General features: G+C 40.6%; 1 long non-coding RNA gene across 1 annotated transcript; it reads left to right on the top strand.

Annotated features, from left to right (window-relative positions):
* The first annotated feature begins 6,804 nt into the window (after nt 1–6,804).
* LOC106483909 (uncharacterized) lies at nt 6,805–16,916 on the top strand. Its single transcript, XR_001292483.1, has 3 exons — nt 6,805–7,091; nt 7,958–8,143; nt 15,830–16,916. It is a non-coding gene; the product is annotated as an uncharacterized lncRNA (long non-coding RNA).
* The last annotated feature ends 1,939 nt before the right edge of the window (nt 16,917–18,855 follow it).

Here is an 18,855-nt window from a genome sequence, read left to right as displayed (position 1 = left end):
AGCACCAAACTTTTTCAGAAACTATATGAATGTTTTCTAATTACTTCCTATAATAATGTTCATTCCTGTACCAGTCAGCTGTCTCTGAACTTTCTTCTCCATACATACACAAATTATTCAGAAAATTTTATTGAACAGCTCTCATCAGTGTAATTGCTTTCTTATGGAAATATTCGCACCCTGAAGTGCTGTTTCCAAGTTTTATAGCACACAGTATTCCCATTTTCAGTGTTGTCAAAGAATTGCTTCTTGCTCTAAAACCATTTTCATTATAATTAACATTGTTAGTAAAACATACAATGGGGGATTTAGGTAAGGGAAAAATACCAAGGTAATATTATACCTAATATATTTAGATTTCATAACTCAAGAATTTATGTTCACCTAAAAGTTCTAGCAACAGTGAAGATGTGGAAATTGCTTGGATGCATTTACATTGTAATTGTATGCATTCAGACTTCCTTGGGGTCTCCTAGGCCCTATTAGCATAATGCCTGTGCTTCTTGCAATCAAGGTATATAACCCCACAATGCTCTCATGAGCTAGAGAATAGCTAGAACTCCCCTGTCACAGATGGGAAGGTGGGTCACTAAGAGATAGCTACAACAGGATTTTGCAGTGCTTTGTTTTTGTCCTGTTGCTCACAGACAGATGCCTCGTGCCAGAGGAGATCCTACAGAGGTTGAGGTTGTTCTTCAATTGAAAGGCTGCTATTGAGGGAGCCTGCTCAGGTAAGAATTTAGAGAAAAGCTCCTTATTCTCTAAAGATGCCCTTTCAAACTTTGCATAGTAGTTAAATTCAGTTTCTGCTGTCTGTTGGGGTTATCTACATCACCAAACTGAAGAGCTGGTTGGGTCCATATCAGCTCTCAGCTGCACAAGGGCCTGTTATTACCAGAAAAGACTGGATTACACACATGCACGCACACACACCCCAGGCTTTGGAGATGCCTTCAACACCCATCTTCTAATACCTAAATATCTTTAAACAATATTCAGGGACTTATTGCTGGAAATAACAGCTGATTTACTGGCAAGAAGAAAACCCCAATGTGAACATTAAATCTTGATTAATAGCATCCAAGCAACAGCTGTGTTTGTGTGGTTTTTTTTTTTCAAGTGAACCTCAACAAAGAGAGTATTCTTCTCTAAACCATTTTATAGCATATGTTGAAGCTCCATGTAAGACTTTGCATGTCCTTATGTGGCTATTTCTGACAACCTGGCAAAAATCAATACTTGGCCACAGTTACAGCATGTGTGTTTATAAGGTCTGTGAGATGCTGAACCTCTTCTGGCTCATCTGGCATCTTACAGGACAGTCAGCATCCGTCAGATGTCGGCATCTTGAAGGAGGCTCTCAGCCTTCAGCCATGAAAAAAAAACCCACTACCACCAGCAGCAAAACAACCATTGTCCATTATTTTTTCCTTGGCTCTGTTAAAATTAAATTGAACAGAATTCATGACTTCTGAATGAATATATGCTCTTTTCAAAATAGAAATTTCCCGAACTTTGTGTCAAGTTTCTTTTTGTCTAATAGGAGCTGACTTCAGTGGTCGGGTGCAAGTGATACCACATTCTGAATTCAGTGTTCTTGAACTGACCTTCAGATATAAAAGAAAGCAGTGGGTGTTTGTGGAGGGAGGGAGGAGGAGCAGGAATGCCTTGGAAGGAGAGCGATGGAGAAATAAGGGAAGGATTGTAGTGCAAACAGTGGAGAACTCCAGGGATCATTTCAGAGCATAGGCTGTAATAAGTCATCTTTGTCACAGAGAGTGTGGGCTTGTTTTGTCTTGTGCTGGCAGTGTTTGGGCACTGAATCGCCTTGTTCCTAGCTAGTTATCCTACAAGGAACAGTATGAGCCCCTGTTGGTCTTGGTAGAGGGAGAGCGTTTCTGTGTTTGATCAGGAGCGCTTGTATAAGAGAAATATGTTGAACTTTTCAGAAACAGACCTTTTGCAGCAACAAAATTGATTGTGCTTGTCCTTTTAAAAGCCCTGTACAGCTAATGTAAAGGATTTAGCTATTTTGGCTTCTATTTCAATTAGCCCCTCATGTTATCGTTCACTGCATGCTTCGTTTCTGTATTTGTAGGACTAAAAATGCATATGGATGTGGGTGGTAGGACCCTGAAGGCACTAATAAATCTTAATTGCCCTGACTGGTCCCATGTGGGGCCCCCACCCCCCTGCCCATTGCCCTGGAGCCCCATTGCCGCTCAGCCTTGGGCACCCCGACCCTGCCTGAGCTGTGCCTGTCTCCAGCCCTGCTCCTGAACTGCTGTGTGGTTTTCCTGCATTAATCTTGGACCTGACTTGTACCTTGTAAAATCTTATTGATTACATCTTCTGTGATTTTCTTTTTATTCTTTGAACTAGTCATGGATGCCCTTTTTTCAGCACTGGAGGTCTGGTTCCCAGTTAAAGAAATACCCCTTTTCATGGCAGAGATACCGTAAGAGTGGCACTAAAATAGACAAATTGCATTTGTATACATTATTTTCATTATTTGCCTTTTCAGTTCTGGTAACATCTGGAAGCATGTGATTAAGAGCCTTACTATGGTGGACACTATGGGAAATGTAAACTCTTCTAGATATGTTCCTATAGGTGATCAATAAAAAAACTTTCTTTTGTTTTCTGTGCTCAATGATTTCCTCTGCCTTGCTGATTGTGCACAATCTAATCTTTGCAAGAATTTGTCAACAATATGGAATATGAACTTTTCCATTATATGGGAGCACATCTCAGAGATGTCTAAAGAGACTGTGTGCTTGGGAATACATCATTTGCACAATACATGAGTTAATAGTAAAGCTAGTTTGGTTTGGAGAGGGTAGCTGGTTGATGACTCAACTGTTAGAAAATACTGATGTGACATTGATACTTATGAGAATTTAATGAGGTTTTGGGTTTTAGAATGAAATGATGAAATATGTTCACACGTAGTTTCTAGAAATAATCAGTTTGTTGGCTTTGAGAGTGGTGATCAGTTACTGGGAACTCTGCCTCTGTTTCTCTTTTGATTACAGTCCAGATCGGTAGAGACTTTATCAATGGGCAGCTCACGTGAAACAACTAAATATCCAATATGAGCAAAGAAGCTGGTATCACAGCAAGCGCAAAATGGGACCCATGTTGGCCATATAACCAGCGACTCCAGAAGGTAAATATGATGATTGCAGGAGGAAAAGTGCAGGTGTCCCCTGGGAAACAGTTTGTAAAGGTCGGAGTTTTAATGTGTTGGTGAGACACCACTGTGGAGCTTGCACAGTCGTTACCAGTATTGTTCTTGCTAAATGTGCAAGCAATACAATTTTCAGAATTAACAATTTTGATCTCCTTTCTATTTAATCAGTATTGAAGTGCAGGTGAAAAATATCATAATACCTTGGGAGTTTGACTGTGAAAGGTTAAGGGGGCTGGGAGTCCCACTCCTTAAGTTAAGGAGACAATACGGATATCTAACCCATCTGTACTGAAATGCACTGAACTGTGGTTTCTAGGCTGTAAAAGGCTAATAATTAAATTTGTCTCCTTTGTGCTTAACAACCTGAAAAATGCTGAAGGAGGAAAGTGAAGTGTAGAAGATGGGTGATTAGATACATGACTGAGGAGAGGAAAAGCTGCCTCCTTATGGGTGTAAGCAAATGTTAGCAAAACAGGAGCAAGAACTCCAGCTGAGCGCTGTAGTAACAGGTGCTACAGCACTACATAATGAATTTACTGGGCTTTGGCTTAAGCTGTCTGAAGTGTTTACATGGAAAACAGACATTATTTTCCATACAGCCACAGTGCCAGGCAGGATTTTTATGAAGCAAGAAACAGGGCAGAGAAATACATAGCTCTGTGAGTCACTAGGGAATTGCAGAGCAGTTCCAGAGCTGTGATAAATAGAAGAGATGGGATTATTACTTTAGACAGCTCTGAGATTGCAGATTTGAGATTCAGAGTTTTAGACTGATCAGGGAGTACCAGCCACTGTAGCACCTCCTAGAGAACAGTTTTTTCACCAGCAGAATGCACCAGGTTAATGAGGGAAGCAGGAAGTAATTAGAATTTCATGTGAAAATTTATTAGGCATCTGAATGGTGAGTCATTAATAGCTGCAAAGGAAGATAGATATCTTCTGTGTTTTATATGCAGTTAGATGCTGCCACTTAGGAGCGTCCCTTAACACATTTAATTAGCCTGAAGAGGGAAAATATGCTCCCTGTGTGATACTCTTGCTGTTCTGGTCTGTGAAGCAGACTTTGACACAACACACACTAAATGGGATTCCAGGCCATTGTGCTAAAAATAGCTGCATACCAGCTATGTCTACAGCAGAGATTACAGTTACAGCTTAGAAAGACAGATAGTGCTCATGAATACTGAATTTTTGGTTAAAGGAGATGTATGGGTTGCCCATTTGGAAAAAGTGTTATTCTGAACAATTAAAACTCTGTAGTCAGATTTCTCAATCACAGGTCATTTCCACCAAAGAAATTATTCCTATCTCCTTTGCTTGCCACCTGACTGTTACCACACTTTTTAAAAGTGGTGGAATTCAATTGCTACTCTGACCAGAATTCAAAATATTCTAATGTCTCTCTGGCCCGCACATGGATGCGTGGTGCTTCGATACGCAAGCCGTCTGCAAATGAGCCACCTCTAAACTAGTGCCAGGACCGGGCTCAGTGCTGGCTCTGCTATACAGCACGCAGACACCCAGAGTAGATGCCCGCTTTCACCCACAGCCTTGCAGACTTAAGGTAAGGCCTGGTTTTTCTCTCTCTCTAGAAGCAGCGCAGTCAAGTTACCTATTGAATGGCAAAGGCCTGGGAGCAAAGACTGCGGCATACGATGAGCAATACCAATGCCTTCGGGCCTGGGCTGAGAGCGCCTATTTCTGTCCTGGCAGTCGTGGCTATGGCTAGACTGCTGGGCTAAGAGGCCTGGGCACAAAGGAGAAGCAGCAGCATTTGTGCTTTGACTAAGATCAACCATCTTATTTTACACAGTTGATATCAAATCCTTCCTGCGAACACTTTGGACCAGGATTTGAAATCCCAATTCCGTTTAGGTTGCAGAGCTGAATAGTATCTTATGATCTGTTTCAATTACTACTATTAATAATCCTTTTCAAACTCTGGATAGAAGCTTTATGGAATCACTTCTTCAGAAAGTCCTACAGCCTAGCAGGGACACTCAAATGCATGACTAAAGTTAAAGGTTAAAAGTGAGGAAATTATGATGCTTGTTTTCAGTTTTCTTCATTTGACCCTGTTATTGTCAGTGTTTCATAACTTTAGAAATGGCACTTAAAGGAACCTGATTAAAGATAAACAATTTAGCCAGTTGAGTTAAAAATAGATATGCATACATATATTCATATTGTAGACAGTTATTATCTTTTATTGGAGTGACTGATATAAGTGGGAAAAAGGTAAAGATTTTAGATGCAGATCTCCTTCATAAGCTTTACTGTGTTCCTAAAAATTTACCAACAATATCTATTGGCTTAAAAAAATATATTATTTCTGCCTCTAGGCTTGGCTTTCCATATATCCTTACACCATAGTGGTAATGCTATTTTTGAAGCAATTTTCATCCTGAAAAATTTTTTTATAAAAAGTTTATCATTTTTCATTTTTCCCATATATTTGTATCCATATTTTTCTCCATTCTCCTCTTTTCTCACTTTGCCACTAAGAAAGATGTAACAAAAGAGACGTGGAGGAAGTAGGGGAGGAGGGGGAGAAGGAAACAAACATACCAGTTAAAACACAGAGCACTGTAAAACTACGTTGGATTTTTTTTTCGATTTTATTCAAGGAAACTAAGATATTAGAGATATAGTTGACTGTTCTTATATTAATGAAACCTGGCTTTTTGACATCCTGCCCTTCCCAGGTGTTTTGAGCAGCTCTCTCAGGACCTTGTAGAACTGCAGATTTACAGCTTGGTGAAACATGACTGTAAAGTTTGAATTTGTAGTTTGTTTTATCCCTAAATTTCTGTGCCTGTATGTCAACCTGTGTATAGTTATCAAAATTAATTGCATAAAAATCTTTTTGAAAGCCTTATTGATCATAATCATTGCAGCAGTGATTCTCTAAAGATGGGAAGATTAGAGGTCATCTCCTTTGTAGCTTGGCAGAGTAAAATTATTGGTAAGATGCAGACTGAAAACAATGACAGCCTGCTAGCTGAGGCTACAGGCTGGCTACATTGACACTAGCTATGTAAGGCATTATACTCACTAGTAAAGAGAATTTCTGGTTCTTTGGAATGACAAGCTGCTTTCTGCTATTTTCTAAGGGTATTTTAGAAGGCTCACTTATGGTATCTGATGCCCAACTGCATTTCCTAGTGATAATGTGCTCTACCCATTCACATTACATGGAGTAGAGGACCAAGCCCTCTTCTGCAGTTCATCTTGTCCCTTCCCTGTAAATGAAACCTCTTTCCTAACTTGCTAAAGCTAATGGCAAACTTACAGCTATTCCCAGTTCCCGTCAGGGCTGCTGCTGTTGATATTTGTTACTGGGAAGGAGGAAGCAATGTTCTTTTGTTCTCAGGAGGAAACTTTAATCCCTTTTCACAGCAAGAGAAACTAACAAGTAACAGTTAAGCAACAAGATCAAGGTCACGCACAGGAAGTCTGTGTGGGGTACTCAGTTGCTGTGACTCTGGAGCTAATGTCAGAAAAAATAAGGAGGCCCTTCTTTCTCCCCATGTCCATCCCTTTCCAAAAATATGCCTCATAATATATTTCAAAGTAATTTCATTATTTGCCTCTGTGCTTGCTGCAGAAGAAGCTGTGGAGATCCCTATGCAGTTCCTTTTAGCAGTGCTTCAGCAAATGGTCAACCTGGAACATGAAGTAATTATGGAACAGGCAGAGGTGAAAATAAACAAAATCAACTATTTGCAGGGCTGGTGATACTCACCCAAGTGCTCTAGGAGAGCTCAAGGGCAGACTGTGAAGAACTGAAGAAGGACTTGCTCAGTTTGAGAGACTGGATAGTAAGATGGTAGATGAAATTCGGTGTATATGAAGTGTAACCCTGAGTAAAAGTAATCCTAGCGTCACATACAAAATGGTGAGTTATGAATTGATTATTGTCACTTGGGAATGAGACTGTGGGTTTATAATAGATAGTTCCATGAAACCATCAGCTTTGTGCTCAGTAGCCAGGGAAAAGTGGATCCAATGTTACTATTTACCGAGAAAGGAATAGAGACAAAAAAGCCACTGTACAACTCCAAGGTTTACCCCCTCCTTGCAATTCTGGTCCCTCATCTCAGAGAAGATAGATTAGTGCAGGAAAAGATTTCTAGCAAGGCAATATGAATGATCAAAGGTATGAAACAATCTTCTTCTGTTCAAGGAACAGTTAAGTAGGCTAGAACTTTTATCCTGGAAAAAGGACAGCTTACGGATGATATGATAGAAATCCACAAAATCATTAGTGGCATGTAAAGAGTAGATAGAGATTGATTGTTCATGGTTTCTTGTAGCATGAGGACCATCAAGTGGTGCCAGTAGGAGGTAGGTTCAACACAAACAGAAGGAGGTGGTTATTCACGCAGAGGGAAGGAGGCCTCTTGTACTTCTTGCTGCAGGATAGTGTGGGTGCAAGAAATTGGTGTGGGTTGGAGAGGAATCTGGAAAAGTGTTTGGAAAGAAAAACCTTTTTTGAGGTTTACTAAATAAACAAACCACAACAGGCTCAGGAAGTCTGCTGTGTTGGGGAGAGCGGGAGGTGAGGTGAGTACCAGGGTAGAAGGACCAAGTCCTGTTCTTCCCCATTTACAGGCACTGTTGGAAACAGAAAACTGAACTAGGTGTACCTGTGGTCTGCTTGAATGTGACTGTTCCTCTGTTGTTACAGTTTTACATAAGAGCATGTCTTTATTTCTTTTTTACTTTTGAAGACAAAAATCTAAGTTATTATTTTTATTTCAGAGTGCATCTGTCCTAGACATTTACAGTGGTGTCATAGTGTTGCAGAAGTCCAGGGTTGAGTGCTTTGATCCACCAAATGTTCAGAGAAGCTTTGACATGGTATAGGTGCGAGTCTCCAGAGTACAACTAAGATGCTAAAGAGGAATCTTAGAGAAAAACCCTCTGATTGGTGGTCCAGTTAGGAAGGTAAGTAGCCTGACAGCCAGCTCTCCAGTGCTAAGAAATTATGTTTTTTACTTTTCCTGCATAATCCCCAAGCCATCGTGAATGCTTCTAGGAAGACAGGGTGCTCTCTTGCTATTTGTGTACAACCTTCTTAAAATGTTTGTTGCTTTCCATCCTTCTGCTTTTGTGTTTTGACGGAATTTGCCACAGAGCGGTTTCCATGGTTACTAGGAGATGGCTGCTCTTGTAGCCAGAAATCAGCAGAGAGCAAATACACAAGCCAACATATCCAAGACAGGGGAAATGTGCATTGTATCCATAATGGCTATTCCAGCTAGGTAAAAGCCAATGTGAAATTAGAAAAATGGGTGTTTTTCTTAACCCCTTGTCTTATTGTGAAATGTGGCTTTCCTTTACTGTTAGGGCTTTTTAGATTGCTGAAAGCACTGATTTATGTGGTTTCTTGAGTATTAAAGGGTATGGAACAGGCTATGTTGCAAAATATGCTACTAACCTGGGTTGTGTAAGTTTGCGGTGTAAGAAAGAAATGTGCCTTCTCCCCATTGTCCAGGATTGCTCCTCCATTTTATTTGGAGGAAAGAATAAAATTAAAGTGTGAAGTCCAGAGTTTTGGGAGGGAAGCAATGCTCCTTGCCTTTACACTCCTTGGCAGTATTAGCAAGTACTTCAGGCTCTCCGACCAACTCTGTACAGGATTTGGTTTGTTGAACCCAAAAGTAGCACTGGCCACATCTACAGAAGGAATACAGGGCATGTTTTAAACCTGTTCATTACTACACACAGAAGTCTTAGTATTGACTAGATATATTTTCACATGTTAACCAGCTGATGTAAACCTGAAGTAGGCCTTGGTCTCATGGCTGTCATTGAAGAATTCATTCCCCCACCACAAAACTTTGGGGAACCTTCACTACAAAAGCAGAAGGTGAATTAGCAAGCTGTTCTGAAAAAGGCAGTGCAGAGCCTCTGCACAATTTTGCAGCCTGGAATAAGGAGCTGGGGGATACCCGGGCCACCCTTCACAAAAAAGTTTTTAATCTTGAGCATTAATTGACAATCAGCTATCTTCAGTTAACCATTCCTGCCTCTCCAGCAAGCCCTGGCTGTAGTGAGGAGAAAGGGGAAAGAGAGCAGATCAGAGAAGAAAAATCCTACCTTCAAAATTAAGCTTAGCAGTAACTTCTCCCCCTCCCCAAAGTTTAACTGTAGCTCCTTACCATTTTAATGCAGAACTGCTTTCTTTGAGCAAACATTGACAAAATTTCAAGGTGAGTGCAGCTGCATCTCATGGAAGCTGATAAAAGCACTCAGAGGACCAACTGATATTCCAGGCAAGACTATCAAAAGGTTTATACTAATGTGTTTTTTTATTTTCATTAATTTTTATAAATCCTTCTTTTAACTATTGTTTAAAAATGAGCCTTTTAGCTAAATACACCAAACAAAAAGACCCCCCCCCTTTTTTTTAAAAAACTTTTTTTTCATCTCTTACAAAGCCCAAGGTGCAGATGTCTCTTTGTCTGCAGTTTCTACAGCTCTGCAGCACTTAGGAAAAATAAAATGAGTTTTTAATAGAAGAAGCAGCTACCATTTAAGGAAGCTTACCAAGCAATGAAACCTTGCAAAGGGCAATAAATATTCAAGTCCTGAAGCAAAACATTTCTAGGCCACTATATTCCAATAAAATGATTAGAAAGAATCCCTTGCTATTTATAGCTGCTGGTGGTTTAACACCATACAATATTCATGTTTAATAGTGTGCTCCTGTAATGCCATCAGTGCTGAAGAGTTATGGAGCTACTTGCTTTGATGGATAGTTTTCAACAGAGCAAGTAGCTGGCCACAGCTCGCAACAGATGCTTGGCAGTCAGAGCAGCCTCTGGCCTTACAAGGGGCTCTCCCCACAAGGCAGCAACTGCTTCACGGGGAGAATTTTTGGTAGATATTTGCTGATGTCATTAATCACTTGATAGAGAAGTCTGCTTTGGTCATCTCTAACATCACCAGCAGCCATAGAGCACTGCTCTGTAGTCAAACCAAATTTGGTTCTGCTCTTGTCAGTGCTGCTCCATGTGGGGGCATGTGCGTGACTCTATAGGTCTGACTATAGGCACTAAGCCTTTGAGGGCACAAGCTGTGACCCACTGCTCTTCTCAGAAACTAGAGATTGTGTATAGGGAGAAGGGGGACTATTCCACTGACTGAAATATGAATTGTGCATGTGTCTCTATCAACTACAATTAAGCTGGCTCTGTTGTTTTTTTTCCCCTTTACTGCATGAAAATAACCATTTACACCTTTGACTTTATCTTTGAGAGATATGCAGTGTCCCAGAAAAAAGTGGGATTGTGCCACCTCCACAATAATGAAGGTGGAGCTAGTGGCCCAGAAGCATTTCTGCAAAGGACAGTTTAAGTCCAAGCAATATTTATGGTTGGTTCCTTCTCACCATCCTCCTCTGTTGTGAGAGAAACCTCTGCCAGCTGTGTGTTGAATGAGATGACTAACATCTGCCACAGCCTCATTCAACATTTCACATTTATGGTACACCAACTTTCTGCCAACTCTAGTGCTAATTATGATCTGTAATGAGTGTTCTTCTCCTCTTAATTAATATGAGCAGGGTAGAATTTTCAGTAATACTAAAGTGACTAAGGAGCTCACATCTGCTTTTCCAAAAGCAGCTTAGAAACAGAGGAGCCTATTTGCACTGGACTAAAATGGCATGCAAATTGAAATGTGCTGGCTACTTTTAATAACTAGGATGTTGGCACCCTTATGTCAGTCAACGGCACCTGTGCAACCAGGCCTAAGTAATTGCTCTGCTATAGTGAATCTGGTTATCACTGAGGTGATTGCAATGAGTTTCCTTTGGCTAGCTCCTTTCATCTGGCTTGCTCCCTCCTCTGATGTCCCTATTCTAGAAAAGTATGGCACTTGAAAATCGGGTCATAATTCCAGAATCAAATCTCTCTCATATCAAAAGAATGCCAATCCAAAGGAATTGAGCTTCTTGTTCTTTGGTTAAGATGCACTCCAAACTCCCTGTGAGGCAGGAGTGTGTTATTAGAAGGTCTTTTTGTCTTCTCAAAGTGAAACTGCAGAGCATAAAGAGATTTTTTTCATTCCCTTATTTGTCACTCCTTCTGACATTCAGCCCACTGTGTCCTGAACTGCTATTTTCTAAATATGAGGGTCCTTATAATGAAATGAAAGCTGATCACTGAAGCACTAGAAGATCAACATAATCTTGCAGAAGGTTGCTATGGATGTCTGCAGCTGTATGTTAAACTCATTGCATCAAGTTCTTCAAGAGTATCAAAATGTGATCTGGTTTGTAGTGGAGATTATGTGAAAAGATGGAATAAGTTCCCTTTTTTTCCTTTTGCAAAACATGTCTTTTAAGATATGTGATATTGAGTAGTTGGAAATCCTTAAAAAATTGACACAAGCACATGCACAGTTGTGATTCAGAGCACAATGTTGTCTTCTTGCTAGAGAGAAGAAATTACCTGAATCTCAGCACATTTTTCTGTTTTCCCTTTACTTCCACATGTGAATGAAATCCTGCTTTCTACAAAAAAGCAGCAAAACCCTGATTATCACTTTTGGAGCACAAGCCCTTAGCCCTTGGAGAAACCTGAAGGGAAACATGAAAAAAATTTCAGGACTTTCATGGTAGCCAATCAAAACTAACACTTTTTCTGTCGTTCATGGAGAACAGAGGCTCTTAAGGCATTGGGCAAGCAAATAGAACTGATGTGGGGAATCTGGCAACATGTTACCTTAAAGGGACAGCATCTTTGCCTGCTGGCCTAGTCAGGAAGATCTGGCTTTTCTTCCCTGGCAAAAAAAGGAATATTAGTTTCCAGAAAGTACTTTAAATGTACTTTTTACAGAAATTTGCATGAACATAAAAATCTAAAGACTGAACAAATCAAGAGAACCAAAACACAACTATGTGTTTTTTTAAAAAAAGTAAACATCTTAAAAATCGCACCTCCAAAAGCAAATAGGAACAGGAAGCCGTAGGTACATGGAATAATCTATAGAACTTAAGCATAGAAAGCTAATAGAAAGAGAACATGACTGTGTGACTGCTCTTGTTCCATCAATGTGCCAACCTTCCCCCCAAAGAGTGGCTAGAGATCTTTGCAGGATCAACGCAGCTTTTTTCCAGTTGCAGCAGATAAATTAAATTCTGTCCAGTTTACAGTGTAGGGCTCTTGGACGAAAGCCAAGGTTTTGATCCAGCTCTCAGTGAAGCAAATGGAAAGATGCCCATTAACTTGAGAAGAGCTTTAGATATGACTCTGGGATCATGATACAAAAGATCTTAATGGAACCTTTTGTAGCAGGCAGGTTTGCTCTGACGTCTGTATCTATAATAGCTTTGTCTTCTAGTGTGTGCAGTTCACAGGCTATCTACAGTGCCCTTGTGGTGGGGGGAGGAGGAGGGAAAGCTATTTTTGAAATAACTTCAAATGTTTAGGGAGACAGAGCCCTATGTGCATAACGCCCATAAAAGTGCAATCTCTGAGAGAAACTGTGGAGACTGGGCTCCTAAAAGGCACAGGTCAGACAGAGACTCAAGGAGCAGCTATTGGGTAATGACAAAACCCGCTCTGTTAAAGCCTTTAAGGGTCGGTACTATCGGTGTTATAACATATGGCAGAGGATGCAGCTCAGCCAAAGATATGCCAAAGATAATATGGTTTGAATTTGCCAGAGTGAAATTTGCCAAGATTCATATGTCAGAAACCATGATGAATCTCCCTTTCAGAAGGCCAACCTCCATTTCAGGGCTTAAGCTGGGGATGTGATTTAGACCACTTAACCCAGAGACAATGAAATGGAGACAAGCTTGAAGGCCCTATTCCAAATTTCACTGAGGCAAGCCAGCATTGCTCAGCAGAAGCTGGTCCCTGTGGGAAGAAAGGGTCCCAGCTCCTGCTGGGTCCCTGCCAGTGGAGGTCCTGTTGCCTTGCCCTGCTGCAAGCTGCTACAGCTGCTCTGGATGAGGCTGCCTCCTCCTGCAATTCTCCATACTCCTCGCAGCCCTTGCCCCTCTGCAGAAGAGTTTGGTACCTGTTGAGCTCCTGCAGTTCCCACTGAAGAACTCAGTTGCCTTCCCACAGTGAGGGGGAGCATGGTGTGCTGTCCTCACCTCCATATGCTTCCTTGGGGTTGCCTGCTGAAATGAACTGCTGGTCATCCCAGGATACGTACTGCATACATAATATATATCGCATGGGCCACTGGCTGCTGCTGGACAATGAAGTCGCCATTCTTCTGGAATACCTTAGGGGTGGAACAATTTTTATGAGCTGTAACCAAATGCTAAAGCAGAGTTGAGTATGTCTTGTGCTGAGCTGATTGTGGGCAGAGTCATAAAGGTATTTCCCATGCCCCTGGGTTTAGCTTCATAATTTAAGTTAATGCATTGGGTGAGGGTATAGCAGGCTTCGGAAGCATCAAGCAAACCCACAGAGGTAGAGCAGTGGACAAATGTATCAGATCAGCAGAGCTATTCCAGTCCGCTTTTTATCGGGTATTATGGATAAGAGGTAGCAATTGAGTTACTTGTAGAGGTATCCCAGCCTGTTTGAAGAAGAATGGGCTTCTGTTGCTGTTATCCAGAAGTACTTTTGGTAATAAGGAAAACTGATTCTCAGATTAAGTTAGGCATCCCATCAGCTTTAGTGTTTCCATTTAGAAACGTGCCAGAAAGAAACTGATATATTTTTTTCAAATACAAAGAAGGTACCTCTGTTCAAAGGAAGTGTAGCTGCAGTTTTGGTTTGATTTGATCTACCAGCATCAGCTGGGTATATGTTTCCTAGAAAATAGGTCGCGGCAAGAAAGACAGTTAAGTTTAAAGAAAAGAAAGATGAGCTGTAGTAACTAGCGAGAGCCTAGATATTGGTGTACAGCAGATGAATTGCACTAACTGGCATGCAGCCCTCTCCCAGTTGGATGTAGCTGTTAATGTCTTTCCCATTCATGTTGGACACAGGTTTTTTTTATTAAAACCCAATAAATCACAATATTACAACCTGCATTTCTCAGGTTGGAGGTGTTTGGACCTAATGTGGCTGCCTGGAAGAAAAATGTAAAGCTACTTTTGTAAATGGTCATTCTGTGGTCACTTCAGGGAGTGAGCAATCCCAAATACAATTTCTGATCAGACTTCTGAAATGTGGCAGATATCACATTTCAAGGCAGGAGCTCAATAGGAGCATATAAAATAAATGCTGCTGTTATTGCCTTGCTGCAGGTATCTGTGTTTATTCAGTGGCTGTATTTCCCATTGTAGCTTATCCCTCAGAGCTTTATTGTTTTTTCCCTTCTCCTCACACTGAGAATGCCAGGGTTCTTGCTTGAGTCCTTCCCTTTCCTGCCATAGAGCTAGTGGCAGTCTCACACCCTGGTCTGTCCTAAAGCTCCTCCTCATCCTGGCAAAGTTACATACTCAAGGACACCTGAATAAAACATAATGAGCTGCCACATTTGCATTAGGAAGGTGGCATGTGACTCTCAACCTCTTGCGTCCTTCTGGCTTTTCCTATAAAATAAAACTGTTTGGCTTAGGGAGCATACCCCCAAAAAAGGTTCTGTTCACCTTCCTCAAATTTTTAAATGTGGCTTAGGCATTGTGAACATTTCTAACTAGGATAGAAAAATGGCAACCATGGTATGAAAAGGGGGAAAAAAAATTCATTTTTGCATGAGGTGAGGGCCTAGGACTTTGGAGGAAGGTCTGTGGTCTATGGAGCCCAGTTTCACAAACCTGTCACTCCTACCCACAGTGTTTGTCCTCTCACATTAAACTTAAGCAGCAACAGTATGCACTAATGTGCATTATGGAGGAGCTAGCCTGTGTTTACCCAGACAGTGCTTTTCTAGCTAAGGACAGGGAGACAAAGGGCTGTCAACAGATTTATTTGAGAAATCTGTAGCTATTGCTTGCCTCTGAGAATCATCTAAAAGATCATAAAGCTTGAACCAACTACTATTAGTAGATTCTCTATCTTTCTTACAGTCTTGAATGAAGGTGATAGGTGATGTTTTAGTGTATGAATTTCTATATGACTCTACAAAACAAAATGCATGGGCAGATTCATCCTTATTTGTTTACAAGAGTTTCAGGCTTCAGTAATCATGTTTGATTTCAGAGAAGCGGTTGTTGACTATCCTGTTGCGCTGCTGGCTATTGTTGCTGCCAATGCCTCCTCGCAGCACAGCACAGATATCCTGGGCAATTGTGGGAACACAGGCGTAAATGATGTGACAAAATGCTGAATCACACTCGCCTACAGCAGGACGAAAATTAGTTTCTCGTCTATGTCTATGCATTGAAGTTTCTGCTTAGAAATTTAGAGTGAATCATTCCAACAGAGTTCTAATTTTTGTTCTATTACTTATTGCCTGTCATAAACCTTGCACAAAATTGGGAATTAACAGCAAAAGTTAAGACAGATCATATCCTTTCATCAAATATTAAACCTGTTTCTGTAGTTCTCTGCCCTCTGATGGCCCTTCATTAGTTTAGATTGATAATGTTGTTAGTGTGAAAGGAATCAGTCTTTGTGATAGCTTTAGTATGCTGCAAATGTAATGGAAGTTGTAAGAGAAAAGCAGTCATGTTGTTCGAAGCTATCAATGAAATCATCCTTTTCATTCCAGCTATTTCCATCTCAGAAATATGACATCATTCTGTTCATGACCTACCAGAAACAGAGGTATCTTCTGTGAACATTAATCAGCCGGAGGCCTTGCAATAGGTCAAGCTGGTGTGTTAATTACTGCTGCCCTCCAAAGCCTCAAGTGTATGGAATAATAGCTGTTGGGTAGCAAGTTGTAAGCACGAGGAAATGCTTGAAGAAACTTGCACTTTATTCACACTAATTGAGGACAAGAGCTTCAGTGCAAAAATCATTTGAATAACAATGAAAACCAATGTCAAACCTTGTCATGAAAAAGAGTTTACAACCTCCAACAACCCAGATTGTCACAGGATGATGCAAAGGTGAGCAAGAAAGACAGATGGCCTGGGGAGCTTTCTTCTACCTCTCCAGGCAGAAGAGTCAGTGATAACTGCAGTCCCTGTGTCAGACTGAGTCTGTGAATTCTTCGTTTGCTTGTTCCTAAAGTTGCAGTTGGCCTGAAAGTGGGGAAGACAGGTATAGGAATGATGATCTCATACTCTTGATTGCATCCACTGGACAAGTGCTTCATAGGGAAGACATGGGAGTACTGCACAAAAGAGTCCTGCCTCCTCTTTCCCCCAAGGGCAAAGAAATCCCACTAAAGTCCAGAAGTAAGGCACCCTCCTGTAGTCATTGAATCAAGCCAAAAAACCCTTCTTCTGAAGAACTGTTTTTCTTTCTTAATCTTCCCAGAACTTTGACTTCATCCAGGCAGGCAAAAGAGTAGAAACTTGCTGCTAATATTGACTAGATATTGCTTATTTGACCGTTAAATTCATTTTCCAAAGCAAAACAAAATAATTCCCTCTCCTGGCATTTTTGTGGCCTGCCTGTTCCATAAGTTAACGACTCATTATAGCATAAGGTCTCTGAGGCGGGAACCATCATTCTGTACTGAATCTAATACAAGGCAATCCTTTTTCATGGTGAGGACGTCATAATACCATCAAAATACTGATGTATCTATTTGAAATGCAAATTTTCTAAAGAATAATTCTAATATTTTTTCTTTATCTTTAGTATGACTCTTTTGTGCTAAACAGCATATTGCAAATAAACACCAAAACTGCCATTTCTAGATACCTATTTCTGAATTTTCTAAATCCTCTTTCACAGCTGTCTCTTCTACTTTATTTGCTCACATTTGCTGTTTCCTGCTGACTGGCAGGTTAAGAATAGAAGGAAAGATAGGTAAATTTTCATAGGGTCTTCTTTTTTGTCCACATGTTTTTATTTTTGTTTTAACAAAACTTCAGTTAAAATTTAATTTCTTATACATCATGTCCACAACTACAGAGACTATGTCCAGTAGCCAGCCTCCATGAGGACTCCTGCTATTGCTGCAGTCTCTGAAGCAGCCCAGATGGATCTTTTGGACATAGGCAAAAGGTAGATGCAGCTTCTAAACCATAAGTGTCTTCTCTGATTATGAGGAAGTCAGATTCATATGGGTATATTAAACTTTCTCATTTTGATATCTGACAAGAAAACAGTGGAGATGACCAAATTTAGACACCTTAATTCCCCAAAGAGTCAGTGGAGAAAAGTGGGTTTTGTCAGTGGGGTGATTTTCATGGAGAAACTGAAATACTTGCAGTAGCTTCTTGTTTGAGGAGACTAAGCTATATTTACTCTGAAAATGTATTAGGTACAATTGCATTGATGCTTTAAAAGAGATTTCATAAATGTGCTTATTAATACTGTGTGCAGCTCTCTTAGGTTTGCCTATGAACACATATACCTAGTGTTAGGGGGGGAGCTGAGCCATACACTAAGGTACTTAAGGTTTTTTTTCTGTTGACATGTTTCTAAGTCATGAGGAAAAAAATGAAATTTTGAAATTAAAAAGCCTCTATAAAACACTCTTGGCTTGTAAACAAAAGCAAGATTATATGTTTGGAGATTGGGGATGATATAAATGTGACTGAAACAGAAAAAAAGTACATTTCTAAAGGAAAAGCTCCTAAAATGAGCTTGACATGTATATATATTTCCATTATAATGTAGTTAATGCAGAATAGAATTAATGATGAAATACCGATGTACAGCTGAACTTGCTAGTTAACAACAGTCTGGGGAATTGTAATTGCCTGAGACTTAAATAAGTAACAATTTGAACTACCTATTTGTTATAAGAGGTTATGCTGGAAGACCCACTTGCGTTTTGATCATTGACCGTGAACTTTGTTCATTTTGAGTGGAAATTTTTCATAGATTAGGAATATATTTTTAATTTTTCAAATGTATTTCCTTTTTTTTTTTCTTTTGGAAAGAAGGAAGGAAGCCTCTTAACAAAGACAGGTATTGTGGAGGGAGCAATGGCAGTTGGGTTGGGATGGATGGAAAGGTAGAAAGAACTCCAGTCCATAGGGTTGGTCCATAAGGACAGCTCTCAGAGTGGGTTCCCTTAGCACAGCCCAGGGCATCAGGCCAGCGGTCTGGGGAAGAAAGGTCATTTAAAGCCTCCTGATCCCTCAGTTCTCCCAGTTTGTGAGTTTCATGCTACAGCAAGTGCTTCAGACACTATCAAACTGATAAGCTAAACAACAGGCATCCCTTTGGGCTGAAGAGATTTGAAGAGCACGGATTTCCTGGTCCCAGTGAAACCCATCCAATGCAGGGAAACATCCCATGTAAACCAGTGTAAGGAAGTCTGGCTTTGCTGGGGAAGGCTAATTGTGATATTGCAGTTCTCTTCTGCATCCTTTATTCACATGCATTCACAGTTGGACTCACAGTCAGAGATGTGCACTCACAGTGGTAGTACCTTGCCAAGCAAGTAAATATAGTTTGTTCTCTGTGACATTCCTTGGAATAACTTAGGGACATCTCATTCTGACATTTTAACTTTAAAGACCCATGAGTATACGTTCTTTCTCTCTCTCTTCCCCCCCCCCCCCCCCCCCAGGGAATAAGAAGGCCAAACATGCCAGGACAACATCAGTTTTAACATGCAGATCTTAAAATGTGCGTGAGCTAATCAGCTCAGTTTGGAGACTGTTG

Source organism: Apteryx mantelli, chromosome 2, assembly GCF_036417845.1.
Source record: "Apteryx mantelli isolate bAptMan1 chromosome 2, bAptMan1.hap1, whole genome shotgun sequence".
Lineage (NCBI taxonomy): Eukaryota > Metazoa > Chordata > Aves > Apterygiformes > Apterygidae > Apteryx > Apteryx mantelli.
Note: the sequence above shows the minus strand (reverse complement) of the source record. Positions and strands in the feature narration are given on the sequence as shown.